This window comes from Thunnus thynnus, chromosome 9 (assembly GCF_963924715.1).
Source record: "Thunnus thynnus chromosome 9, fThuThy2.1, whole genome shotgun sequence".
Lineage (NCBI taxonomy): Eukaryota > Metazoa > Chordata > Actinopteri > Scombriformes > Scombridae > Thunnus > Thunnus thynnus.
In genome coordinates, this window is record NC_089525.1 from 3,745,901 (window position 1) to 3,768,686 (window position 22,786).

General features: G+C 54.2%; 45 non-coding genes across 45 annotated transcripts; all 45 read left to right on the top strand.

Moving 5' to 3' along the window:
- The first annotated feature begins 289 nt into the window (after positions 1–289).
- Positions 290–406, top strand: LOC137190241 (U5 spliceosomal RNA). Its single transcript, XR_010930071.1, has one exon. It is a non-coding gene; the product is annotated as a U5 spliceosomal RNA (small nuclear RNA).
- Positions 407–581: 175 nt separating this feature from the next.
- Positions 582–772, top strand: LOC137190127 (U2 spliceosomal RNA). The gene has a single exon (XR_010929965.1). It is a non-coding gene; the product is annotated as a U2 spliceosomal RNA (small nuclear RNA).
- A 525-nt stretch (positions 773–1,297) lies between these two features.
- Positions 1,298–1,414, top strand: LOC137190242 (U5 spliceosomal RNA). The gene has a single exon (XR_010930072.1). It is a non-coding gene; the product is annotated as a U5 spliceosomal RNA (small nuclear RNA).
- A 175-nt stretch (positions 1,415–1,589) lies between these two features.
- LOC137190063 (U2 spliceosomal RNA) lies at positions 1,590–1,780 on the top strand. The gene has a single exon (XR_010929902.1). It is a non-coding gene; the product is annotated as a U2 spliceosomal RNA (small nuclear RNA).
- Positions 1,781–2,305: 525 nt separating this feature from the next.
- Positions 2,306–2,422, top strand: LOC137190294 (U5 spliceosomal RNA). The gene has a single exon (XR_010930123.1). It is a non-coding gene; the product is annotated as a U5 spliceosomal RNA (small nuclear RNA).
- A 175-nt stretch (positions 2,423–2,597) lies between these two features.
- Positions 2,598–2,788, top strand: LOC137190089 (U2 spliceosomal RNA). The gene has a single exon (XR_010929927.1). It is a non-coding gene; the product is annotated as a U2 spliceosomal RNA (small nuclear RNA).
- Positions 2,789–3,322: 534 nt separating this feature from the next.
- On the top strand, positions 3,323–3,439 carry LOC137190302 (U5 spliceosomal RNA). Its single transcript, XR_010930130.1, has one exon. It is a non-coding gene; the product is annotated as a U5 spliceosomal RNA (small nuclear RNA).
- A 175-nt stretch (positions 3,440–3,614) lies between these two features.
- LOC137190122 (U2 spliceosomal RNA) lies at positions 3,615–3,805 on the top strand. Its single transcript, XR_010929959.1, has one exon. It is a non-coding gene; the product is annotated as a U2 spliceosomal RNA (small nuclear RNA).
- A 557-nt stretch (positions 3,806–4,362) lies between these two features.
- On the top strand, positions 4,363–4,554 carry LOC137190128 (U2 spliceosomal RNA). Its single transcript, XR_010929966.1, has one exon. It is a non-coding gene; the product is annotated as a U2 spliceosomal RNA (small nuclear RNA).
- A 316-nt stretch (positions 4,555–4,870) lies between these two features.
- On the top strand, positions 4,871–4,987 carry LOC137190244 (U5 spliceosomal RNA). Its single transcript, XR_010930074.1, has one exon. It is a non-coding gene; the product is annotated as a U5 spliceosomal RNA (small nuclear RNA).
- Positions 4,988–5,162: 175 nt separating this feature from the next.
- LOC137190064 (U2 spliceosomal RNA) lies at positions 5,163–5,353 on the top strand. Its single transcript, XR_010929903.1, has one exon. It is a non-coding gene; the product is annotated as a U2 spliceosomal RNA (small nuclear RNA).
- Positions 5,354–5,887: 534 nt separating this feature from the next.
- LOC137190245 (U5 spliceosomal RNA) lies at positions 5,888–6,004 on the top strand. The gene has a single exon (XR_010930075.1). It is a non-coding gene; the product is annotated as a U5 spliceosomal RNA (small nuclear RNA).
- Positions 6,005–6,179: 175 nt separating this feature from the next.
- Positions 6,180–6,370, top strand: LOC137190065 (U2 spliceosomal RNA). The gene has a single exon (XR_010929904.1). It is a non-coding gene; the product is annotated as a U2 spliceosomal RNA (small nuclear RNA).
- Positions 6,371–6,904: 534 nt separating this feature from the next.
- On the top strand, positions 6,905–7,021 carry LOC137190246 (U5 spliceosomal RNA). The gene has a single exon (XR_010930076.1). It is a non-coding gene; the product is annotated as a U5 spliceosomal RNA (small nuclear RNA).
- Positions 7,022–7,197: 176 nt separating this feature from the next.
- LOC137190066 (U2 spliceosomal RNA) lies at positions 7,198–7,388 on the top strand. The gene has a single exon (XR_010929905.1). It is a non-coding gene; the product is annotated as a U2 spliceosomal RNA (small nuclear RNA).
- A 525-nt stretch (positions 7,389–7,913) lies between these two features.
- Positions 7,914–8,030, top strand: LOC137190247 (U5 spliceosomal RNA). The gene has a single exon (XR_010930077.1). It is a non-coding gene; the product is annotated as a U5 spliceosomal RNA (small nuclear RNA).
- Positions 8,031–8,205: 175 nt separating this feature from the next.
- On the top strand, positions 8,206–8,396 carry LOC137190124 (U2 spliceosomal RNA). The gene has a single exon (XR_010929961.1). It is a non-coding gene; the product is annotated as a U2 spliceosomal RNA (small nuclear RNA).
- A 525-nt stretch (positions 8,397–8,921) lies between these two features.
- On the top strand, positions 8,922–9,038 carry LOC137190248 (U5 spliceosomal RNA). Its single transcript, XR_010930078.1, has one exon. It is a non-coding gene; the product is annotated as a U5 spliceosomal RNA (small nuclear RNA).
- Positions 9,039–9,213: 175 nt separating this feature from the next.
- Positions 9,214–9,404, top strand: LOC137190112 (U2 spliceosomal RNA). Its single transcript, XR_010929950.1, has one exon. It is a non-coding gene; the product is annotated as a U2 spliceosomal RNA (small nuclear RNA).
- A 525-nt stretch (positions 9,405–9,929) lies between these two features.
- On the top strand, positions 9,930–10,046 carry LOC137190249 (U5 spliceosomal RNA). The gene has a single exon (XR_010930079.1). It is a non-coding gene; the product is annotated as a U5 spliceosomal RNA (small nuclear RNA).
- Positions 10,047–10,221: 175 nt separating this feature from the next.
- On the top strand, positions 10,222–10,412 carry LOC137190067 (U2 spliceosomal RNA). Its single transcript, XR_010929906.1, has one exon. It is a non-coding gene; the product is annotated as a U2 spliceosomal RNA (small nuclear RNA).
- A 525-nt stretch (positions 10,413–10,937) lies between these two features.
- On the top strand, positions 10,938–11,054 carry LOC137190293 (U5 spliceosomal RNA). The gene has a single exon (XR_010930122.1). It is a non-coding gene; the product is annotated as a U5 spliceosomal RNA (small nuclear RNA).
- A 175-nt stretch (positions 11,055–11,229) lies between these two features.
- On the top strand, positions 11,230–11,420 carry LOC137190114 (U2 spliceosomal RNA). The gene has a single exon (XR_010929952.1). It is a non-coding gene; the product is annotated as a U2 spliceosomal RNA (small nuclear RNA).
- A 525-nt stretch (positions 11,421–11,945) lies between these two features.
- Positions 11,946–12,062, top strand: LOC137190250 (U5 spliceosomal RNA). The gene has a single exon (XR_010930080.1). It is a non-coding gene; the product is annotated as a U5 spliceosomal RNA (small nuclear RNA).
- A 175-nt stretch (positions 12,063–12,237) lies between these two features.
- LOC137190069 (U2 spliceosomal RNA) lies at positions 12,238–12,428 on the top strand. The gene has a single exon (XR_010929908.1). It is a non-coding gene; the product is annotated as a U2 spliceosomal RNA (small nuclear RNA).
- Positions 12,429–12,962: 534 nt separating this feature from the next.
- On the top strand, positions 12,963–13,079 carry LOC137190251 (U5 spliceosomal RNA). Its single transcript, XR_010930081.1, has one exon. It is a non-coding gene; the product is annotated as a U5 spliceosomal RNA (small nuclear RNA).
- A 175-nt stretch (positions 13,080–13,254) lies between these two features.
- LOC137190070 (U2 spliceosomal RNA) lies at positions 13,255–13,445 on the top strand. Its single transcript, XR_010929909.1, has one exon. It is a non-coding gene; the product is annotated as a U2 spliceosomal RNA (small nuclear RNA).
- A 525-nt stretch (positions 13,446–13,970) lies between these two features.
- Positions 13,971–14,087, top strand: LOC137190252 (U5 spliceosomal RNA). The gene has a single exon (XR_010930082.1). It is a non-coding gene; the product is annotated as a U5 spliceosomal RNA (small nuclear RNA).
- Positions 14,088–14,262: 175 nt separating this feature from the next.
- LOC137190071 (U2 spliceosomal RNA) lies at positions 14,263–14,453 on the top strand. The gene has a single exon (XR_010929910.1). It is a non-coding gene; the product is annotated as a U2 spliceosomal RNA (small nuclear RNA).
- Positions 14,454–14,978: 525 nt separating this feature from the next.
- LOC137190253 (U5 spliceosomal RNA) lies at positions 14,979–15,095 on the top strand. Its single transcript, XR_010930083.1, has one exon. It is a non-coding gene; the product is annotated as a U5 spliceosomal RNA (small nuclear RNA).
- Positions 15,096–15,270: 175 nt separating this feature from the next.
- Positions 15,271–15,461, top strand: LOC137190072 (U2 spliceosomal RNA). The gene has a single exon (XR_010929911.1). It is a non-coding gene; the product is annotated as a U2 spliceosomal RNA (small nuclear RNA).
- Positions 15,462–15,994: 533 nt separating this feature from the next.
- On the top strand, positions 15,995–16,111 carry LOC137190255 (U5 spliceosomal RNA). The gene has a single exon (XR_010930085.1). It is a non-coding gene; the product is annotated as a U5 spliceosomal RNA (small nuclear RNA).
- Positions 16,112–16,286: 175 nt separating this feature from the next.
- Positions 16,287–16,477, top strand: LOC137190073 (U2 spliceosomal RNA). The gene has a single exon (XR_010929912.1). It is a non-coding gene; the product is annotated as a U2 spliceosomal RNA (small nuclear RNA).
- A 534-nt stretch (positions 16,478–17,011) lies between these two features.
- On the top strand, positions 17,012–17,128 carry LOC137190256 (U5 spliceosomal RNA). The gene has a single exon (XR_010930086.1). It is a non-coding gene; the product is annotated as a U5 spliceosomal RNA (small nuclear RNA).
- A 175-nt stretch (positions 17,129–17,303) lies between these two features.
- Positions 17,304–17,494, top strand: LOC137190074 (U2 spliceosomal RNA). The gene has a single exon (XR_010929913.1). It is a non-coding gene; the product is annotated as a U2 spliceosomal RNA (small nuclear RNA).
- Positions 17,495–18,028: 534 nt separating this feature from the next.
- Positions 18,029–18,145, top strand: LOC137190257 (U5 spliceosomal RNA). The gene has a single exon (XR_010930087.1). It is a non-coding gene; the product is annotated as a U5 spliceosomal RNA (small nuclear RNA).
- Positions 18,146–18,320: 175 nt separating this feature from the next.
- LOC137190075 (U2 spliceosomal RNA) lies at positions 18,321–18,511 on the top strand. Its single transcript, XR_010929914.1, has one exon. It is a non-coding gene; the product is annotated as a U2 spliceosomal RNA (small nuclear RNA).
- A 534-nt stretch (positions 18,512–19,045) lies between these two features.
- Positions 19,046–19,162, top strand: LOC137190258 (U5 spliceosomal RNA). The gene has a single exon (XR_010930088.1). It is a non-coding gene; the product is annotated as a U5 spliceosomal RNA (small nuclear RNA).
- A 175-nt stretch (positions 19,163–19,337) lies between these two features.
- Positions 19,338–19,528, top strand: LOC137190076 (U2 spliceosomal RNA). The gene has a single exon (XR_010929915.1). It is a non-coding gene; the product is annotated as a U2 spliceosomal RNA (small nuclear RNA).
- A 534-nt stretch (positions 19,529–20,062) lies between these two features.
- On the top strand, positions 20,063–20,179 carry LOC137190207 (U5 spliceosomal RNA). The gene has a single exon (XR_010930038.1). It is a non-coding gene; the product is annotated as a U5 spliceosomal RNA (small nuclear RNA).
- A 175-nt stretch (positions 20,180–20,354) lies between these two features.
- Positions 20,355–20,545, top strand: LOC137190077 (U2 spliceosomal RNA). The gene has a single exon (XR_010929916.1). It is a non-coding gene; the product is annotated as a U2 spliceosomal RNA (small nuclear RNA).
- A 534-nt stretch (positions 20,546–21,079) lies between these two features.
- Positions 21,080–21,196, top strand: LOC137190259 (U5 spliceosomal RNA). Its single transcript, XR_010930089.1, has one exon. It is a non-coding gene; the product is annotated as a U5 spliceosomal RNA (small nuclear RNA).
- Positions 21,197–21,371: 175 nt separating this feature from the next.
- LOC137190078 (U2 spliceosomal RNA) lies at positions 21,372–21,562 on the top strand. Its single transcript, XR_010929917.1, has one exon. It is a non-coding gene; the product is annotated as a U2 spliceosomal RNA (small nuclear RNA).
- A 534-nt stretch (positions 21,563–22,096) lies between these two features.
- Positions 22,097–22,213, top strand: LOC137190209 (U5 spliceosomal RNA). Its single transcript, XR_010930040.1, has one exon. It is a non-coding gene; the product is annotated as a U5 spliceosomal RNA (small nuclear RNA).
- A 175-nt stretch (positions 22,214–22,388) lies between these two features.
- Positions 22,389–22,579, top strand: LOC137190033 (U2 spliceosomal RNA). Its single transcript, XR_010929871.1, has one exon. It is a non-coding gene; the product is annotated as a U2 spliceosomal RNA (small nuclear RNA).
- The last annotated feature ends 207 nt before the right edge of the window (positions 22,580–22,786 follow it).

Here is a 22,786-nt window from a genome sequence, read left to right on the forward strand (position 1 = left end):
AAAGTCGCCGTGCGCTGCGATAGGTCCAAAATACCCCTTGGATCTGCGCTGCGTCTTCCCTGCTGGAGCCATGGAGCGCATGCGGGCGCCTGAGTATTTCTGTGTTTTGGTAGCCTGCGTCTGACAGCCAGTCCTTAATATGTCAGAATTTGCGATCGGATAGAGCCCATGATGGGGGAAACGGGTGTGGCCTGGGATTTGGTACGCGGCAAGCCAAGGGAGCCTCACCGTGAGGGTGGTGACTGGGACGACTGGGGTCTTTCGGCTGCTGTTGAGGAGCGGGCCGTACTTACTCTGGTTTCTCTTCATAACGTACAAGTCTTTCGCCTTTTACTAAAGACTTCCGTGGAGAGGAACACCCACGAGTTAAACCTATTTTTGGCAGGCTTTGCAGTTCGGCAGAGCCTCGTGTGTTTGTGAAAAGCCAAGCAGCTGTCCTCAACGAGGCGTGCGGCTGCGTCAAGGAGCACCTGGGCGGAGCCGCTAAGCAGAAGTCGTTCTTGGAGCCGTTTGAAACGACTGCGCCGCGACGAGCGAGACCTGTGCAGGAGGGCACCGCGGGCGGCAGACCGCAAGGGTTCATCGCTTCTCGGCCTTTTGGCTAAGATCAAGTGTAGTATCTGTTCTTATCAGTTTAATATCTGATATGTCCTCTATACGGGGACAAAGTATTAAACGGATTTTTAGCACCTGGAGCTGAAAGAGGGGCCCTCTCCGTTCACTCCACGCATCGACCCGGTATTGCAGTGCCGCCGGGAACGGTGCACCCTTCTCTTTGCTTTGTGGAAAGCCAAGTGCTCGGAGAAAAGCGGCAGGGCTTAGCGTGCAAGCTGTCACTGTCGTCAGTCAAAGCGGATGGCAGCAGCGTTTATGGCTTGGGAGAGTGGAAAAGCAGCCTTTATGACGCTCCCCATCTCAAATGAGCGTATATATGTCAGCTATGACAACTGGGGCAAAAGTGCAGCGTACAACGTGAGATTTGCACGTCTGGTTGACAGACAAACATGACAAAGAGGGAAAGTCGCCGATAGGTCCAAAATACCCCTTGGATCTGCGCTGCGTCTTCCCTGCTGGAGCCATGGAGCGCATGCGGGCGCCTGAGTATTTCTGTGTTTTGGTAGCCTGCGTCTGACAGCCAGTCCTTAATATGTCAGAATTTGCGATCGGATAGAGCCCGTGATGGGGGAAACGGGTGTGGCCTGGGATTTGGTACGCGGCAAGCCAAGGGAGCCTCACCGTGAGGGTGGTGACTGGGACGACTGGGGTCTTTCGGCTGCTGTTGAGGAGCGGGCCGTACTTACTCTGGTTTCTCTTCATAACGTACAAGTCTTTCGCCTTTTACTAAAGACTTCCGTGGAGAGGAACACCCACGAGTTAAACCTATTTTTGGCAGGCTTTGCAGTTCGGCAGAGCCTCGTGTGTTTGTGAAAAGCCAAGCAGCTGTCCTCAACGAGGCGTGCGGCTGCGTCAAGGAGCACCTGGGCGGAGCCGCTAAGCAGAAGTCGTTCTTGGAGCCGTTTGAAACGACTGCGCCGCGACGAGCGAGACCTGTGCAGGGGGGCACCGCGGGCGGCAGACCGCAAGGGTTCATCGCTTCTCGGCCTTTTGGCTAAGATCAAGTGTAGTATCTGTTCTTATCAGTTTAATATCTGATATGTCCTCTATACGGGGACAAAGTATTAAACGGATTTTTAGCACCTGGAGCTGAAAGAGGGGCTTGCTCCGTTCACTCCACGCATCGACCCGGTATTGCAGTGCCGCCGGGAACGGTGCACCCTTCTCTTTGCTTTGTGGAAAGCCAAGTGCTCGGAGGAAAGCGGCAGGGCTCAGCGTGCAAGCTGTCACTGTCGTCAGTCAAAGCGGATGGCAGCAGCGTTTATGGCTTGGGAGAGTGGAAAAGCAGCCTTTATGACGCTCCCCATCTCAAATGAGCGTATATATGTCAGCTATGACAACTGGGGCAAAAGTGCAGCGTACAACGTGAGATTTGCACGTCTGGTTGACAGACAAACATGACAAAGAGGGAAAGTCGCCGATAGGTCCAAAATACCCCTTGGATCTGCGCTGCGTCTTCCCTGCTGGAGCCATGGAGCGCATGCGGGCGCCTGAGTATTTCTTTGTTTTGGTAGCCTGCGTCTGACAGCCAGTCCTTAATATGTCAGAATTTGCGATCGGATAGAGCCCGTGATGGGGGAAACGGGTGTGGCCTGGGATTTGGTACGCGGCAAGCCAAGGGAGCCTCACCGTGAGGGTGGTGACTGGGACGACTGGGGTCTTTCGGCTGCTGTTGAGGAGCGGGCCGTACTTACTCTGGGTTCTCTTCATAACGTACAAGTCTTTCGCCTTTTACTAAAGACTTCCGTGGAGAGGAACACCCACGAGTTAAACCTATTTTTGGCAGGCTTTGCAGTTCGGCAGAGCCTCGTGTGTTTGTGAAAAGCCAAGCAGCTGTCCTCAACGAGGCGTGCGGCTGCGTCAAGGAGCACCTGGGCGGAGCCGCTAAGCAGAAGTCGTTCTTGGAGCCGTTTGAAACGACTGCGCCGCGACGAGCGAGACCTGTGCAGGAGGGCACCGCGGGCGGCAGACCGCAAGGGTTCATCGCTTCTCGGCCTTTTGGCTAAGATCAAGTGTAGTATCTGTTCTTATCAGTTTAATATCTGATATGTCCTCTATACGGGGACAAAGTATTAAACGGATTTTTAGCACCTGGAGCTGAAAGAGGGGCTTGCTCCGTTCACTCCACGCATCGACCCGGTATTGCAGTGCTGCCGGGAACGGTGCACCCTTCTCTTTGCTTTGTGGAAAGCCAAGTGCTCGGAGGAAAGCGGCAGGGCTCAGCGTGCAAGCTGTCACTGTCGTCAGTCAAAGCGGATGGCAGCAGCGTTTATGGCTTGGGAGAGTGGAAAAGCAGCCTTTATGACGCTCCCCATCTCAAATGAGCGTATATATGTCAGCTATGACAACTGGGGCAAAAGTGCAGCGTACAACGTGAGATTTGCACGTCTGGTTGACAGACAAACATGACAAAGAGGGAAAGTCGCCGTGCGCTGCGATAGGTCCAAAATACCCCTTGGATCTGCGCTGCGTCTTCCCTGCTGGAGCCATGGAGCGCATGCGGGCGCCTGAGTATTTCTGTGTTTTGGTAGCCTGCGTCTGACAGCCAGTCCTTAATATGTCAGAATTTGCGATCGGATAGAGCCCGTGATGGGGGAAACGGGTGTGGCCTGGGATTTGGTACGCGGCAAGCCAAGGGAGCCTCACCGTGAGGGTGGTGACTGGGACGACTGGGGTCTTTCGGCTGCTGTTGAGGAGCGGGCCGTACTTACTCTGGTTTCTCTTCATAACGTACAAGTCTTTCGCCTTTCACTAAAGACTTCCGTGGAGAGGAACACCCACGAGTTAAACCTATTTTTGGCAGGCTTTGCAGTTCGGCAGAGCCTCGTGTGTTTGTGAAAAGCCAAGCAGCTGTCCTCAACGAGGTGTGCGGCTGCGTCAAGGAGCACCTGGGCGGAGCCGCTAAGCAGAAGTCGTTCTTGGAGCCGTTTGAAACGACTGCGCCGCGACGAGCGAGACCTGTGCAGGAGGGCACCGCGGGCGGCAGACCGCAAGGGTTCATCGCTTCTCGGCCTTTTGGCTAAGATCAAGTGTAGTATCTGTTCTTATCAGTTTAATATCTGATATGTCCTCTATACGGGGACAAAGTATTAAACGGATTTTTAGCACCTGGAGCTGAAAGAGGGGCTTGCTCCGTTCACTCCACGCATCGACCCGGTATTGCAGTGCCGCCCGGAACGGTGCACCCTTCTCTTTGCTTTGTGGAAAGCCAAGTGCTCGGAGGAAAGCGGCAGGGCTCAGCGTGCAAGCTGTCACTGTCGTCAGTCAAAGCGGATGGCAGCAGCGTTTATGGCTTGGGAGAGTGGAAAAGCAGCCTTTATGACGCTCCCCATCTCAAATGAGCGTATATATGTCAGCTATGACAACTGGGGCAAAAGTGCAGCGTACAACGTGAGATTTGCACGTCTGGTTGACAGACAAACATGACAAAGAGGGAAAGTCGCCGTGCGCTGCGATAGGTCCAAAATACCCCTTGGATCTGCGCTGCGTCTTCCCTGCTGGAGCCATGGAGCGCATGCGGGCGCCTGAGTATTTCTGTGTTTTGGTAGCCTGCGTCTGACAGCCAGTCCTTAATATGTCAGAATTTGCGATCGGATAGAGCCCGTGATGGGGGAAACGGGTGTGGCCTGGGATTTGGTACGCGGCAAGCCAAGGGAGCCTCACCGTGAGGGTGGTGACTGGGACGACTGGGGTCTTTCGGCGAGACCTGTGCAGGAGGGCACCCCGGGCGGCAGACCGCAAGGGTTCATCGCTTCTCGGCCTTTTGGCTAAGATCAAGTGTAGTATCTGTTCTTATCAGTTTAATATCTGATATGTCCTCTATACGGGGACAAAGTATTAAACGGATTTTTAGCACCTGGAGCTGAAAGAGGGGCTTGCTCCGTTCACTCCACGCATCGACCCGGTATTGCAGCGTACAACGTGAGATTTGCACGTCTGGTTGACAGACAAACATGACAAAGAGGGAAAGTCGCCGTGCGCTGCGATAGGTCCAAAATACCCCTTGGATCTGCGCTGCGTCTTCCCTGCTGGAGCCATGGAGCGCATGCGGGCGCCTGAGTATTTCTGTGTTTTGGTAGCCTGCGTCTGACAGCCAGTCCTTAATATGTCAGAATTTGCGATCGGATAGAGCCCGTGATGGGGGAAACGGGTGTGGCCTGGGATTTGGTACGCGGCAAGCCAAGGGAGCCTCACCGTGAGGGTGGTGACTGGGACGACTGGGGTCTTTCGGCTGCTGTTGAGGAGCGGGCCGTACTTACTCTGGTTTCTCTTCATAACGTACAAGTCTTTCGCCTTTTACTAAAGACTTCCGTGGAGAGGAACACCCACGAGTTAAACCTATTTTTGGCAGGCTTTGCAGTTCGGCAGAGCCTCGTGTGTTTGTGAAAAGCCAAGCAGCTGTCCTCAACGAGGCGTGCGGCTGCGTCAAGGAGCACCTGGGCGGAGCCGCTAAGCAGAAGTCGTTCTTGGAGCCGTTTGAAACGACTGCGCCGCGACGAGCGAGACCTGTGCAGGAGGGCACGCCGGGCGGCAGACCGCAAGGGTTCATCGCTTCTCGGCCTTTTGGCTAAGATCAAGTGTAGTATCTGTTCTTATCAGTTTAATATCTGATATGTCCTCTATACGGGGACAAAGTATTAAACGGATTTTTAGCACCTGGAGCTGAAAGAGGGGCTTGCTCCGTTCACTCCACGCATCGACCCGGTATTGCAGTGCCGCCGGGAACGGTGCACCCTTCTCTTTGCTTTGTGGAAAGCCAAGTGCTCGGAGGAAAGCGGCAGGGCTCAGCGTGCAAGCTGTCACTGTCGTCAGTCAAAGCGGATGGCAGCAGCGTTTATGGCTTGGGAGAGTGGAAAAGCAGCCTTTATGACGCTCCCCATCTCAAATGAGCGTATATATGTCAGCTATGACAACTGGGGCAAAAGTGCAGCGTACAACGTGAGATTTGCACGTCTGGTTGACAGACAAACATGACAAAGAGGGAAAGTCGCCGTGCGCTGCGATAGGTCCAAAATACCCCTTGGATCTGCGCTGCGTCTTCCCTGCTGGAGCCATGGAGCGCATGCGGGCGCCTGAGTATTTCTGTGTTTTGGTAGCCTGCGTCTGACAGCCAGTCCTTAATATGTCAGAATTTGCGATCGGATAGAGCCCGTGATGGGGGAAACGGGTGTGGCCTGGGATTTGGTACGCGGCAAGCCAAGGGAGCCTCACCGTGAGGGTGGTGACTGGGACGACTGGGGTCTTTCGGCTGCTGTTGAGGAGCGGGCCGTACTTACTCTGGTTTCTCTTCATAACGTACAAGTCTTTCGCCTTTTACTAAAGACTTCCGTGGAGAGGAACACCCACGAGTTAAACCTATTTTTGGCAGGCTTTGCAGTTCGGCAGAGCCTCGTGTGTTTGTGAAAAGCCAAGCAGCTGTCCTCAACGAGGCGTGCGGCTGCGTCAAGGAGCACCTGGGCGGAGCCGCTAAGCAGAAGTCGTTCTTGGAGCCGTTTGAAACGACTGCGCCGCGACGAGCGAGACCTGTGCAGGAGGGCACCGCGGGCGGCAGACCGCAAGGGTTCATCGCTTCTCGGCCTTTTGGCTAAGATCAAGTGTAGTATCTGTTCTTATCAGTTTAATATCTGATATGTCCTCTATACGGGGACAAAGTATTAAACGGATTTTTAGCACCTGGAGCTGAAAGAGGGGCTTGCTCCGTTCACTCCACGCATCGACCCGGTATTGCAGTGCCGCCGGGAACGGTGCACCCTTCTCTTTGCTTTGTGGAAAGCCAAGTGCTCGGAGGAAAGCGGCAGGGCTCAGCGTGCAAGCTGTCACTGTCGTCAGTCAAAGCGGATGGCAGCAGTGTTTATGGCTTGGGAGAGTGGAAAAGCAGCCTTTATGACGCTCCCCATCTCAAATGAGCGTATATATGTCAGCTATGACAACTGGGGCAAAAGTGCAGCGTACAACGTGAGATTTGCATGTCTGGTTGACAGACAAACATGACAAAGAGGGAAAGTCGCCGTGCGCTGCGATAGGTCCAAAATACCCCTTGGATCTGCGCTGCGTCTTCCCTGCTGGAGCCATGGAGCGCATGCGGGCGCCTGAGTATTTCTGTGTTTTGGTAGCCTGCGTCTGACAGCCAGTCCTTAATATGTCAGAATTTGCGATCGGATAGAGCCCGTGATGGGGGAAACGGGTGTGGCCTGGGATTTGGTACGCGGCAAGCCAAGGGAGCCTCACCGTGAGGGTGGTGACTGGGACGACTGGGCTCTTTCGGCTGCTGTTGAGGAGCGGGCCGTACTTACTCTGGTTTCTCTTCATAACGTACAAGTCTTTCGCCTTTTACTAAAGACTTCCGTGGAGAGGAACACCCACGAGTTAAACCTATTTTTGGCAGGCTTTGCAGTTCGGCAGAGCCTCGTGTGTTTGTGAAAAGCCAAGCAGCTGTCCTCAACGAGGCGTGCGGCTGCGTCAAGGAGCACCTTGGCGGAGCCGCTAAGCAGAAGTCGTTCTTGGAGCCCGTTTGAAACGACTGCGCCGCGACGAGCGAGACCTGTGCAGGAGGGCACCGCGGGCGGGAGACCGCAAGGGTTCATCGCTTCTCGGCCTTTTGGCTAAGATCAAGTGTAGTATCTGTTCTTATCAGTTTAATATCTGATATGTCCTCTATACGGGGACAAAGTATTAAACGGATTTTTAGCACCTGGAGCTGAAAGAGGGGCTTGCTCCGTTCACTCCACGCATCGACCCGGTATTGCAGTGCCGCCGGGAACGGTGCACCCTTCTCTTTGCTTTGTGGAAAGCCAAGTGCTCGGAGGAAAGCGGCAGGGCTCAGCGTGCAAGCTGTCACTGTCGTCAGTCAAAACGGATGGCAGCAGCGTTTATGGCTTGGGAGAGTGGAAAAGCAGCCTTTATGACGCTCCCCATCTCAAATGAGCGTATATATGTCAGCTATGACAACTGGGGCAAAAGTGCAGCGTACAACGTGAGATTTGCACGTCTGGTTGACAGACAAACATGACAAAGAGGGAAAGTCGCCGATAGGTCCAAAATACCCCTTGGATCTGCGCTGCGTCTTCCCTGCTGGAGCCATGGAGCGCATGCGGGCGCCTGAGTATTTCTGTGTTTTGGTAGCCTGCGTCTGACAGCCAGTCCTTAATATGTCAGAATTTGCGATCGGATAGAGCCCGTGATGGGGGAAACGGGTGTGGCCTGGGATTTGGTACGCGGCAAGCCAAGGGAGCCTCACCGTGAGGGTGGTGACTGGGACGACTGGGGTCTTTCGGCTGCTGTTGAGGAGCGGGCCGTACTTACTCTGGTTTCTCTTCATAACGTACAAGTCTTTCGCCTTTTACTAAAGACTTCCGTGGAGAGGAACACCCACGAGTTAAACCTATTTTTGGCAGGCTTTGCAGTTCGGCAGAGCCTCGTGTGTTTGTGAAAAGCCAAGCAGCTGTCCTCAACGAGGCGTGCGGCTGCGTCAAGGAGCACCTGGGCGGAGCCGCTAAGCAGAAGTCGTTCTTGGAGCCGTTTGAAACGACTGCGCCGCGACGAGCGAGACCTGTGCAGGAGGGCACCGCGGGCGGCAGACCGCAAGGGTTCATCGCTTCTCGGCCTTTTGGCTAAGATCAAGTGTAGTATCTATTCTTATCAGTTTAATATCTGATATGTCCTCTATACGGGGACAAAGTATTAAACGGATTTTTAGCACCTGGAGCTGAAAGAGGGGCTTGCTCCGTTCACTCCACGCATCGACCCGGTATTGCAGTGCCGCCGGGAACGGTGCACCCTTCTCTTTGCTTTGTGGAAAGCCAAGTGCTCGGAGGAAAGCGGCAGGGCTCAGCGTGCAAGCTGTCACTGTCGTCAGTCAAAACGGATGGCAGCAGCGTTTATGGCTTGGGAGAGTGGAAAAGCAGCCTTTATGACGCTCCCCATCTCAAATGAGCGTATATATGTCAGCTATGACAACTGGGGCAAAAGTGCAGCGTACAACGTGAGATTTGCACGTCTGGTTGACAGACAAACATGACAAAGAGGGAAAGTCGCCGATAGGTCCAAAATACCCCTTGGATCTGCGCTGCGTCTTCCCTGCTGGAGCCATGGAGCGCATGCGGGCGCCTGAGTATTTCTGTGTTTTGGTAGCCTGCGTCTGACAGCCAGTCCTTAATATGTCAGAATTTGCGATCGGATAGAGCCCGTGATGGGGGAAACGGGTGTGGCCTGGGATTTGGTACGCGGCAAGCCAAGGGAGCCTCACCGTGAGGGTGGTGACTGGGACGACTGGGGTCTTTCGGCTGCTGTTGAGGTGCGGGCCGTACTTACTCTGGTTTCTCTTCATAACGTACAAGTCTTTCGCCTTTTACTAAAGACTTCCGTGGAGAGGAACACCCACGAGTTAAACCTATTTTTGGCAGGCTTTGCAGTTCGGCAGAGCCTCGTGTGTTTGTGAAAAGCCAAGCAGCTGTCCTCAACGAGGCGTGCGGCTGCGTCAAGGAGCACCTGGGCGGAGCCGCTAAGCAGAAGTCGTTCTTGGAGCCGTTTGAAACGACTGCGCCGCGACGAGCGAGACCTGTGCAGGAGGGCACCACGGGCGGCAGACCGCAAGGGTTCATCGCTTCTCGGCCTTTTGGCTAAGATCAAGTGTAGTATTTGTTCTTATCAGTTTAATATCTGATATGTCCTCTATACGGGGACAAAGTATTAAACGGATTTTTAGCACCTGGAGCTGAAAGAGGGGCTTGCTCCGTTCACTCCACGCATCGACCCGGTATTGCAGTGCCGCCGGGAACGGTGCACCCTTCTCTTTGCTTTGTGGAAAGCCAAGTGCTCGGAGGAAAGCGGCAGGGCTCAGCGTGCAAGCTGTCACTGTCGTCAGTCAAAACGGATGGCAGCAGCGTTTATGGCTTGGGAGAGTGGAAAAGCAGCCTTTATGACGCTCCCCATCTCAAATGAGCGTATATATGTCAGCTATGACAACTGGGGCAAAAGTGCAGCGTACAACGTGAGATTTGCACGTCTGGTTGACAGACAAACATGACAAAGAGGGAAAGTCGCCGATAGGTCCAAAATACCCCTTGGATCTGCGCTGCGTCTTCCCTGCTGGAGCCATGGAGCGCATGCGGGCGCCTGAGTATTTCTGTGTTTTGGTAGCCTGCGTCTGACAGCCAGTCCTTAATATGTCAGAATTTGCGATCGGATAGAGCCCGTGATGGGGGAAACGGGTGTGGCCTGGGATTTGGTACGCGGCAAGCCAAGGGAGCCTCACCGTGAGGGTGGTGACTGGGACGACTGGGGTCTTTCGGCTGCTGTTGAGGAGCGGGCCGTACTTACTCTGGTTTCTCTTCATAACGTACAAGTCTTTCGCCTTTTACTAAAGACTTCCGTGGAGAGGAACACCCACGAGTTAAACCTATTTTTGGCAGGCTTTGCAGTTCGGCAGAGCCTCGTGTGTTTGTGAAAAGCCAAGCAGCTGTCCTCAACGAGGCGTGCGGCTGCGTCAAGGAGCACCTGGGCGGAGCCGCTAAGCAGAAGTCGTTCTTGGAGCCGTTTGAAACGACTGCGCCGCGACGAGCGAGACCTGTGCAGGAGGGCACCGCGGGCGGCAGACCGCAAGGGTTCATCGCTTCTCGGCCTTTTGGCTAAGATCAAGTGTAGTATCTGTTCTTATCAGTTTAATATCTGATATGTCCTCTATACGGGGACAAAGTATTAAACGGATTTTTAGCACCTGGAGCTGAAAGAGGGGCTTGCTCCGTTCACTCCACGCATCGACCCGGTATTGCAGTGCCGCCGGGAACGGTGCACCCTTCTCTTTGCTTTGTGGAAAGCCAAGTGCTCGGAGGAAAGCGGCAGGGCTCAGCGTGCAAGCTGTCACTGTCGTCAGTCAAAACGGATGGCAGCAGCGTTTATGGCTTGGGAGAGTGGAAAAGCAGCCTTTATGACGCTCCCCATCTCAAATGAGCGTATATATGTCAGCTATGACAACTGGGGCAAAAGTGCAGCGTACAACGTGAGATTTGCACGTCTGGTTGACAGACAAACATGACAAAGAGGGAAAGTCGCCGATAGGTCCAAAATACCCCTTGGATCTGCGCTGCGTCTTCCCTGCTGGAGCCATGGAGCGCATGCGGGCGCCTGAGTATTTCTGTGTTTTGGTAGCCTGCGTCTGACAGCCAGTCCTTAATATGTCAGAATTTGCGATCGGATAGAGCCCGTGATGGGGGAAACGGGTGTGGCCTGGGATTTGGTACGCGGCAAGCCAAGGGAGCCTCACCGTGAGGGTGGTGACTGGGACGACTGGGGTCTTTCGGCTGCTGTTGAGGAGCGGGCCGTACTTACTCTGGTTTCTCTTCATAACGTACAAGTTTTTCGCCTTTTACTAAAGACTTCCGTGGAGAGGAACACCCACGAGTTAAACCTATTTTTGGCAGGCTTTGCAGTTCGGCAGAGCCTCGTGTGTTTGTGAAAAGCCAAGCAGCTGTCCTCAACGAGGCGTGCGGCTGCGTCAAGGAGCACCTGGGCGGAGCCGCTAAGCAGAAGTCGTTCTTGGAGCCGTTTGAAACGACTGCGCCGCGACGAGCGAGACCTGTGCAGGAGGGCACCACGGGCGGCAGACCGCAAGGGTTCATCGCTTCTCGGCCTTTTGGCTAAGATCAAGTGTAGTATTTGTTCTTATCAGTTTAATATCTGATATGTCCTCTATACGGGGACAAAGTATTAAACGGATTTTTAGCACCTGGAGCTGAAAGAGGGGCTTGCTCCGTTCACTCCACGCATCGACCCGGTATTGCAGTGCCGCCGGGAACGGTGCACCCTTCTCTTTGCTTTGTGGAAAGCCAAGTGCTCGGAGGAAAGCGGCAGGGCTCAGCGTGCAAGCTGTCACTGTCGTCAGTCAAAACGGATGGCAGCAGCGTTTATGGCTTGGGAGAGTGGAAAAGCAGCCTTTATGACGCTCCCCATCTCAAATGAGCGTATATATGTCAGCTATGACAACTGGGGCAAAAGTGCAGCGTACAACGTGAGATTTGCACGTCTGGTTGACAGACAAACATGACAAAGAGGGAAAGTCGCCGATAGGTCCAAAATACCCCTTGGATCTGCGCTGCGTCTTCCCTGCTGGAGCCATGGAGCGCATGCGGGCGCCTGAGTATTTCTGTGTTTTGGTAGCCTGCGTCTGACAGCCAGTCCTTAATATGTCAGAATTTGCGATCGGATAGAGCCCGTGATGGGGGAAACGGGTGTGGCCTGGGATTTGGTACGCGGCAAGCCAAGGGAGCCTCACCGTGAGGGTGGTGACTGGGACGACTGGGGTCTTTCGGCTGCTGTTGAGGAGCGGGCCGTACTTACTCTGGTTTCTCTTCATAACGTACAAGTCTTTCGCCTTTTACTAAAGACTTCCGTGGAGAGGAACACCCACGAGTTAAACCTATTTTTGGCAGGCTTTGCAGTTCGGCAGAGCCTCGTGTGTTTGTGAAAAGCCAAGCAGCTGTCCTCAACGAGGCGTGCGGCTGCGTCAAGGAGCACCTGGGCGGAGCCGCTAAGCAGAAGTCGTTCTTGGAGCCGTTTGAAACGACTGCGCCGCGACGAGCGAGACCTGTGCAGGAGGGCACCGCGGGCGGCAGACCGCAAGGGTTCATCGCTTCTCGGCCTTTTGGCTAAGATCAAGTGTAGTATCTGTTCTTATCAGTTTAATATCTGATATGTCCTCTATACGGGGACAAAGTATTAAACGGATTTTTAGCACCTGGAGCTGAAAGAGGGGCTTGCTCCGTTCACTCCACGCATCGACCCGGTATTGCAGTGCCGCCGGGAACGGTGCACCCTTCTCTTTGCTTTGTGGAAAGCCAAGTGCTCGGAGGAAAGCGGCAGGGCTCAGCGTGCAAGCTGTCACTGTCGTCAGTCAAAACGGATGGCAGCAGCGTTTATGGCTTGGGAGAGTGGAAAAGCAGCCTTTATGACGCTCCCCATCTCAAATGAGCGTATATATGTCAGCTATGACAACTGGGGCAAAAGTGCAGCGTACAACGTGAGATTTGCACGTCTGGTTGACAGACAAACATGACAAAGAGGGAAAGTCGCCGTGCGCTGCGATAGGTCCAAAATACCCCTTGGATCTGCGCTGCGTCTTCCCTGCTGGAGCCATGGAGCGCATGCGGGCGCCTGAGTATTTCTGTGTTTTGGTAGCCTGCGTCTGACAGCCAGTCCTTAATATGTCAGAATTTGCGATCGGATAGAGCCCGTGATGGGGGAAACGGGTGTGGCCTGGGATTTGGTACGCGGCAAGCCAAGGGAGCCTCACCGTGAGGGTGGTGACTGGGACGACTGGGGTCTTTCGGCTGCTGTTGAGGAGCGGGCCGTACTTACTCTGGTTTCTCTTCATAACGTACAAGTCTTTCGCCTTTTACTAAAGACTTCCGTGGAGAGGAACACCCACGAGTTAAACCTATTTTTGGCAGGCTTTGCAGTTCGGCAGAGCCTCGTGTGTTTGTGAAAAGCCAAGCAGCTGTCCTCAACGAGGCGTGCGGCTGCGTCAAGGAGCACCTGGGCGGAGCCGCTAAGCAGAAGTCGTTCTTGGAGCCGTTTGAAACGACTGCGCCGCGACGAGCGAGACCTGTGCAGGAGGGCACAGCGGGCGGCAGACCGCAAGGGTTCATCGCTTCTCGGCCTTTTGGCTAAGATCAAGTGTAGTATCTGTTCTTATCAGTTTAATATCTGATATGTCCTCTATACGGGGACAAAGTATTAAACGGATTTTTAGCACCTGGAGCTGAAAGAGGGGCTTGCTCCGTTCACTCCACGCATCGACCCGGTATTGCAGTGCCGCCGGGAACGGTGCACCCTTCTCTTTGCTTTGTGGAAAGCCAAGTGCTCGGAGGAAAGCGGCAGGGCTCAGCGTGCAAGTTGTCACTGTCGTCAGTCAAAGCGGATGGCAGCAGCGTTTATGGCTTGGGAGAGTGGAAAAGCAGCCTTTATGACGCTCCCCATCTCAAATGAGCATATATATGTCAGCTATGACAACTGGGGCAAAAGTGCAGCGTACAACGTGAGATTTGCACGTCTGGTTGACAGACAAACATGACAAAGAGGGAAAGTCGCCGATAGGTCCAAAATACCCCTTGGATCTGCGCTGCGTCTTCCCTGCTGGAGCCATGGAGCGCATGCGGGCGCCTGAGTATTTCTGTGTTTTGGTAGCCTGCGTCTGACAGCCAGTCCTTAATATGTCAGAATTTGCGATCGGATAGAGCCCGTGATGGGGGAAACGGGTGTGGCCTGGGATTTGGTACGCGGCAAGCCAAGGGAGCCTCACCGTGAGGGTGGTGACTGGGACGACTGGGGTCTTTCGGCTGCTGTTGAGGAGCGGGCCGTACTTACTCTGGTTTCTCTTCATAACGTACAAGTCTTTCGCCTTTTACTAAAGACTTCCGTGGAGAGGAACACCCACGAGTTAAACCTATTTTTGGCAGGCTTTGCAGTTCGGCAGAGCCTCGTGTGTTTGTGAAAAGCCAAGCAGCTGTCCTCAACGAGGCGTGCGGCTGCGTCAAGGAGCACCTGGGCGGAGCCGCTAAGCAGAAGTCGTTCTTGGAGCCGTTTGAAACGACTGCGCCGCGACGAGCGAGACCTGTGCAGGAGGGCACCGCGGGCGGCAGACCGCAAGGGTTCATCGCTTCTCGGCCTTTTGGCTAAGATCAAGTGTAGTATCTGTTCTTATCAGTTTAATATCTGATATGTCCTCTATACGGGGACAAAGTATTAAACGGATTTTTAGCACCTGGAGCTGAAAGAGGGGCTTGCTCCGTTCACTCCACGCATCGACCCGGTATTGCAGTGCCGCCGGGAACGGTGCACCCTTCTCTTTACTTTGTGGAAAGCCAAGTGCTCGGAGGAAAGCGGCAGGGCTTAGCGTGCAAGCTGTCACTGTCGTCAGTCAAAGCGGATGGCAGCAGCGTTTATGGCTTGGGAGAGTGGAAAAGCAGCCTTTATGACGCTCCCCATCTCAAATGAGCGTATATATGTCAGCTATGACAACTGGGGCAAAAGTGCAGCGTACAACGTGAGATTTGCACGTCTGGTTGACAGACAAACATGACAAAGAGGGAAAGTCGCCGATAGGTCCAAAATACCCCTTGGATCTGCGCTGCGTCTTCCCTGCTGGAGCCATGGAGCGCATGCGGGCGCCTGAGTATTTCTGTGTTTTGGTAGCCTGCGTCTGACAGCCAGTCCTTAATATGTCAGAATTTGCGATCGGATAGAGCCCGTGATGGGGGAAACGGGTGTGGCCTGGGATTTGGTACGCGGCAAGCCAAGGGAGCCTCACCGTGAGGGTGGTGACTGGGACGACTGGGGTCTTTCGGCTGCTGTTGAGGAGCGGGCCGTACTTACTCTGGTTTCTCTTCATAACGTACAAGTCTTTCGCCTTTTACTAAAGACTTCCGTGGAGAGGAACACCCACGAGTTAAACCTATTTTTGGCAGGCTTTGCAGTTCGGCAGAGCCTCGTGTGTTTGTGAAAAGCCAAGCAGCTGTCCTCAACGAGGCGTGCGGCTGCGTCAAGGAGCACCTGGGCGGAGCCGCTAAGCAGAAGTCGTTCTTGGAGCCGTTTGAAACGACTGCGCCGCGACGAGCGAGACCTGTGCAGGAGGGCACGGCGGGCGGCAGACCGCAAGGGTTCATCGCTTCTCGGCCTTTTGGCTAAGATCAAGTGTAGTATCTGTTCTTATCAGTTTAATATCTGATATGTCCTCTATACGGGGACAAAGTATTAAACGGATTTTTAGCACCTGGAGCTGAAAGAGGGGCTTGCTCCGTTCACTCCACGCATCGACCCGGTATTGCAGTGCCGCCGGGAACGGTGCACCCTTCTCTTTGCTTTGTGGAAAGCCAAGTGCTCGGAGGAAAGCGGCAGGGCTCAGCGTGCAAGCTGTCACTGTCGTCAGTCAAAGCGGATGGCAGCAGCGTTTATGGCTTGGGAGAGTGGAAAAGCAGCCTTTATGACGCTCCCCATCTCAAATGAGCGTATATATGTCAGCTATGACAACTGGGGCAAAAGTGCAGCGTACAACGTGAGATTTGCACGTCTGGTTGACAGACAAACATGACAAAGAGGGAAAGTCGCCGTGCGCTGCGATAGGTCCAAAATACCCCTTGGATCTGCGCTGCGTCTTCCCTGCTGGAGCCATGGAGCGCATGCGGGCGCCTGAGTATTTCTGTGTTTTGGTAGCCTGCGTCTGACAGCCAGTCCTTAATATCTCAGCATTGCGATCGGATAGAGCCCGTGATGGGGAAAACGGGTGTGGCCTGGGATTTGGTACGCGGCAAGCCAAGGGAGCCTCACCGTGAGGGTGGTGACTGGGACGACTGGGGTCTTTCGGCTGCTGTTGAGGAGCGGGCCGTACTTACTCTGGTTTCTCTTCATAACGTACAAGTCTTTCGCCTTTTACTAAAGACTTCCGTGGAGAGGAACACCCACGAGTTAAACCTATTTTTGGCAGGCTTTGCAGTTCGGCAGAGCCTCGTGTGTTTGTGAAAAGCCAAGCAGCTGTCCTCAACGAGGCGTGCGGCTGCGTCAAGGAGCACCTGGGCGGAGCCGCTAAGCAGAAGTCGTTCTTGGAGCCGTTTGAAACGACTGCGCCGCGACGAGCGAGACCTGTGCAGGGGGGCACCGCGGGCGGCAGACCGCAAGGGTTCATCGCTTCTCGGCCTTTTGGCTAAGATCAAGTGTAGTATCTGTTCTTATCAGTTTAATATCTGATATGTCCTCTATACGGGGACAAAGTATTAAACGGATTTTTAGCACCTGGAGCTGAAAGAGGGGCTTGCTCCGTTCACTCCACGCATCGACCCGGTATTGCAGTGCCGCCGGGAACGGTGCACCCTTCTCTTTGTTTTGTGGAAAGCCAAGTGCTCGGAGGAAAGCGGCAGGGCTCAGCGTGCAAGCTGTCACTGTCGTCAGTCAAAGCGGATGGCAGCAGCGTTTATGGCTTGGGAGAGTGGAAAAGCAGCCTTTATGACGCTCCCCATCTCAAATGAGCGTATATATGTCAGCTATGACAACTGGGGCAAAAGTGCAGCGTACAACGTGAGATTTGCACGTCTGGTTGACAGACAAACATGACAAAGAGGGAAAGTCGCCGTGCGCTGCGATAGGTCCAAAATACCCCTTGGATCTGCGCTGCGTCTTCCCTGCTGGAGCCATGGAGCGCATGCGGGCGCCTGAGTATTTCTGTGTTTTGGTAGCCTGCGTCTGACAGCCAGTCCTTAATATGTCAGAATTTGCGATCGGATAGAGCCCGTGATGGGGGAAACGGGTGTGGCCTGGGATTTGGTACGCGGCAAGCCAAGGGAGCCTCACCGTGAGGGTGGTGACTGGGACGACTGGGGTCTTTCGGCTGCTGTTGAGGAGCGGGCCGTACTTACTCTGGTTTCTCTTCATAACGTACAAGTCTTTCGCCTTTTACTAAAGACTTCCGTGGAGAGGAACACCCACGAGTTAAACCTATTTTTGGCAGGCTTTGCAGTTCGGCAGAGCCTCGTGTGTTTGTGAAAAGCCAAGCAGCTGTCCTCAACGAGGCGTGCGGCTGCGTCAAGGAGCACCTGGGCGGAGCCGCTAAGCAGAAGTCGTTCTTGGAGCCGTTTGAAACGACTGCGCCGCGACGAGCGAGACCTGTGCAGGGGGGCACCGCGGGCGGCAGACCGCAAGGGTTCATCGCTTCTCGGCCTTTTGGCTAAGATCAAGTGTAGTATCTGTTCTTATCAGTTTAATATCTGATATGTCCTCTATACGGGGACAAAGTATTAAACGGATTTTTAGCACCTGGAGCTGAAAGAGGGGCTTGCTCCGTTCACTCCACGCATCGACCCGGTATTGCAGTGCCGCCGGGAACGGTGCACCCTTCTCTTTGTTTTGTGGAAAGCCAAGTGCTCGGAGGAAAGCGGCAGGGCTCAGCGTGCAAGCTGTCACTGTCGTCAGTCAAAGCGGATGGCAGCAGCGTTTATGGCTTGGGAGAGTGGAAAAGCAGCCTTTATGACGCTCCCCATCTCAAATGAGCGTATATATGTCAGCTATGACAACTGGGGCAAAAGTGCAGCGTACAACGTGAGATTTGCACGTCTGGTTGACAGACAAACATGACAAAGAGGGAAAGTCGCCGTGCGCTGCGATAGGTCCAAAATACCCCTTGGATCTGCGCTGCGTCTTCCCTGCTGGAGCCATGGAGCGCATGCGGGCGCCTGAGTATTTCTGTGTTTTGGTAGCCTGCGTCTGACAGCCAGTCCTTAATATGTCAGAATTTGCGATCGGATAGAGCCCGTGATGGGGGAAACGGGTGTGGCCTGGGATTTGGTACGCGGCAAGCCAAGGGAGCCTCACCGTGAGGGTGGTGACTGGGACGACTGGGGTCTTTCGGCTGCTGTTGAGGAGCGGGCCGTACTTACTCTGGTTTCTCTTCATAACGTACAAGTCTTTCGCCTTTTACTAAAGACTTCCGTGGAGAGGAACACCCACGAGTTAAACCTATTTTTGGCAGGCTTTGCAGTTCGGCAGAGCCTCGTGTGTTTGTGAAAAGCCAAGCAGCTGTCCTCAACGAGGCGTGCGGCTGCGTCAAGGAGCACCTGGGCGGAGCCGCTAAGCAGAAGTCGTTCTTGGAGCCGTTTGAAACGACTGCGCCGCGACGAGCGAGACCTGTGCAGGGGGGCACCGCGGGCGGCAGACCGCAAGGGTTCATCGCTTCTCGGCCTTTTGGCTAAGATCAAGTGTAGTATCTGTTCTTATCAGTTTAATATCTGATATGTCCTCTATACGGGGACAAAGTATTAAACGGATTTTTAGCACCTGGAGCTGAAAGAGGGGCTTGCTCCGTTCACTCCACGCATCGACCCGGTATTGCAGTGCCGCCGGGAACGGTGCACCCTTCTCTTTGTTTTGTGGAAAGCCAAGTGCTCGGAGGAAAGCGGCAGGGCTCAGCGTGCAAGCTGTCACTGTCGTCAGTCAAAGCGGATGGCAGCAGCGTTTATGGCTTGGGAGAGTGGAAAAGCAGCCTTTATGACGCTCCCCATCTCAAATGAGCGTATATATGTCAGCTATGACAACTGGGGCAAAAGTGCAGCGTACAACGTGAGATTTGCACGTCTGGTTGACAGACAAACATGACAAAGAGGGAAAGTCGCCGTGCGCTGCGATAGGTCCAAAATACCCCTTGGATCTGCGCTGCGTCTTCCCTGCTGGAGCCATGGAGCGCATGCGGGCGCCTGAGTATTTCTGTGTTTTGGTAGCCTGCGTCTGACAGCCAGTCCTTAATATGTCAGAATTTGCGATCGGATAGAGCCCGTGATGGGGGAAACGGGTGTGGCCTGGGATTTGGTACGCGGCAAGCCAAGGGAGCCTCACCGTGAGGGTGGTGACTGGGACGACTGGGGTCTTTCGGCTGCTGTTGAGGAGCGGGCCGTACTTACTCTGGTTTCTCTTCATAACGTACAAGTCTTTCGCCTTTTACTAAAGACTTCCGTGGAGAGGAACACCCACGAGTTAAACCTATTTTTGGCAGGCTTTGCAGTTCGGCAGAGCCTCGTGTGTTTGTGAAAAGCCAAGCAGCTGTCCTCAACGAGGCGTGCGGCTGCGTCAAGGAGCACCTGGGCGGAGCCGCTAAGCAGAAGTCGTTCTTGGAGCCGTTTGAATTGACTGCGCCGCGACGAGCGAGACCTGTGCAGGGGGGCACCGCGGGCGGCAGACCGCAAGGGTTCATCGCTTCTCGGCCTTTTGGCTAAGATCAAGTGTAGTATCTGTTCTTATCAGTTTAATATCTGATATGTCCTCTATACGGGGACAAAGTATTAAACGGATTTTTAGCACCTGGAGCTGAAAGAGGGGCTTGCTCCGTTCACTCCACGCATCGACCCGGTATTGCAGTGCCGCCGGGAACGGTGCACCCTTCTCTTTGTTTTGTGGAAAGCCAAGTGCTCGGAGGAAAGCGGCAGGGCTCAGCGTGCAAGCTGTCACTGTCGTCAGTCAAAGCGGATGGCAGCAGCGTTTATGGCTTGGGAGAGTGGAAAAGCAGCCTTTATGACGCTCCCCATCTCAAATGAGCGTATATATGTCAGCTATGACAACTGGGGCAAAAGTGCAGCGTACAACGTGAGATTTGCACGTCTGGTTGACAGACAAACATGACAAAGAGGGAAAGTCGCCGTGCGCTGCGATAGGTCCAAAATACCCCTTGGATCTGCGCTGCGTCTTCCCTGCTGGAGCCATGGAGCGCATGCGGGCGCCTGAGTATTTCTGTGTTTTGGTAGCCTGCGTCTGACAGCCAGTCCTTAATATGTCAGAATTTGCGATCGGATAGAGCCCGTGATGGGGGAAACGGGTGTGGCCTGGGATTTGGTACGCGGCAAGCCAAGGGAGCCTCACCGTGAGGGTGGTGACTGGGACGACTGGGGTCTTTCGGCTGCTGTTGAGGAGCGGGCCGTACTTACTCTGGTTTCTCTTCATAACGTACAAGTCTTTCGCCTTTTACTAAAGACTTCCGTGGAGAGGAACACCCACGAGTTAAACCTATTTTTGGCATGCTTTGCAGTTCGGCAGAGCCTCGTGTGTTTGTGAAAAGCCAAGCAGCTGTCCTCAACGAGGCGTGCGGCTGTGTCAAGGAGCACCTGGGCGGAGCCGCTAAGCAGAAGTCGTTCTTGGAGCCGTTTGAAACGACTGCGCCGCGACGAGCGAGACCTGTGCAGGGGGGCACCGCGGGCGGCAGACCGCAAGGGTTCATCGCTTCTCGGCCTTTTGGCTAAGATCAAGTGTAGTATCTGTTCTTATCAGTTTAATATCTGATATGTCCTCTATACGGGGACAAAGTATTAAACGGATTTTTAGCACCTGGAGCTGAAAGAGGGGCTTGCTCCGTTCACTCCACGCATCGACCCGGTATTGCAGTGCCGCCGGGAACGGTGCACCCTTCTCTTTGTTTTGTGGAAAGCCAAGTGCTCGGAGGAAAGCGGCAGGGCTCAGCGTGCAAGCTGTCACTGTCGTCAGTCAAAGCGGATGGCAGCAGCGTTTATGGCTTGGGAGAGTGGAAAAGCAGCCTTTATGACGCTCCCCATCTCAAATGAGCGTATATATGTCAGCTATGACAACTGGGGCAAAAGTGCAGCGTACAACGTGAGATTTGCACGTCTGGTTGACAGACAAACATGACAAAGAGGGAAAGTCGCCGTGCGCTGCGATAGGTCCAAAATACCCCTTGGATCTGCGCTGCGTCTTCCCTGCTGGAGCCATGGAGCGCATGCGGGCGCCTGAGTATTTCTGTGTTTTGGTAGCCTGCGTCTGACAGCCAGTCCTTAATATGTCAGAATTTGCGATCGGATAGAGCCCGTGATGGGGGAAACGGGTGTGGCCTGGGATTTGGTACGCGGCAAGCCAAGGGAGCCTCACCGTGAGGGTGGTGACTGGGACGACTGGGGTCTTTCGGCTGCTGTTGAGGAGCGGGCCGTACTTACTCTGGTTTCTCTTCATAACGTACAAGTCTTTCGCCTTTTACTAAAGACTTCCGTGGAGAGGAACACCCACGAGTTAAACCTATTTTTGGCAGGCTTTGCAGTTCGGCAGAGCCTCGTGTGTTTGTGAAAAGCCAAGCAGCTGTCCTCAACGAGGCGTGCGGCTGCGTCAAGGAGCACCTGGGCGGAGCCGCTAAGCAGAAGTCGTTCTTGGAGCCGTTTGAAACGACTGCGCCGCGACGAGCGAGACCTGTGCAGGGGGGCACCGCGGGCGGCAGACCGCAAGGGTTCATCGCTTCTCGGCCTTTTGGCTAAGATCAAGTGTAGTATCTGTTCTTATCAGTTTAATATCTGATATGTCCTCTATACGGGGACAAAGTATTAAACGGATTTTTAGCACCTGGAGCTGAAAGAGGGGCTTGCTCCGTTCACTCCACGCATCGACCCGGTATTGCAGTGCCGCCGGGAACGGTGCACCCTTCTCTTTGTTTTGTGGAAAGCCAAGTGCTCGGAGGAAAGCGGCAGGGCTCAGCGTGCAAGCTGTCACTGTCGTCAGTCAAAGCGGATGGCAGCAGCGTTTATGGCTTGGGAGAGTGGAAAAGCAGCCTTTATGACGCTCCCCATCTCAAATGAGCGTATATATGTCAGCTATGACAACTGGGGCAAAAGTGCAGCGTACAACGTGAGATTTGCACGTCTGGTTGACAGACAAACATGACAAAGAGGGAAAGTCGCCGTGCGCTGCGATAGGTCCAAAATACCCCTTGGATCTGCGCTGCGTCTTCCCTGCTGGAGCCATGGGGCGCATGCGGGCGCCTGAGTATTTCTGTGTTTTGGTAGCCTGCGTCTGACAGCCAGTCCTTAATATGTCAGAATTTGCGATCGGATAGAGCCCGTGATGGGGGAAACGGGTGTGGCCTGGGATTTGGTACGCGGCAAGCCAAGGGAGCCTCACCGTGAGGGTGGTGACTGGGACGACTGGGGTCTTTCGGCTGCTGTTGAGGAGCGGGCCGTACTTACTCTGGTTTCTCTTCATAACGTACAAGTCTTTCGCCTTTTACTAAAGACTTCCGTGGAGAGGAACACCCACGAGTTAAATCTATTTTTGGCAGGCTTTGCAGTTCGGCAGAGCCTCGTGTGTTTGTGAAAAGCCAAGCAGCTGTCCTCAACGAGGCGTGCGGCTGCGTCAAGGAGCACCTGGGCGGAGCCGCTAAGCAGAAGTCGTTCTTGGAGCCGTTTGAATTGACTGCGCCGCGACGAGCGAGACCTGTGCAGGGGGGCACCGCGGGCGGCAGACCGCAAGGGTTCATCGCTTCTCGGCCTTTTGGCTAAGATCAAGTGTAGTATCTGTTCTTATCAGTTTAATATCTGATATGTCCTCTATACGGGGACAAAGTATTAAACGGATTTTTAGCACCTGGAGCTGAAAGAGGGGCTTGCTCCATTCACTCCACGCATCGACCCGGTATTGCAGTGCCGCCGGGAACGGTGCACCCTTCTCTTTGTTTTGTGGAAAGCCAAGTGCTCGGAGGAAAGCGGCAGGGCTCAGCGTGCAAGCTGTCACTGTCGTCAGTCAAAGCGGATGGCAGCAGCGTTTATGGCTTGGGAGAGTGGAAAAGCAGCCTTTATGACGCTCCCCATCTCAAATGAGCGTATATATGTCAGCTATGACAACTGGGGCAAAAGTGCAGCGTACAACGTGAGAT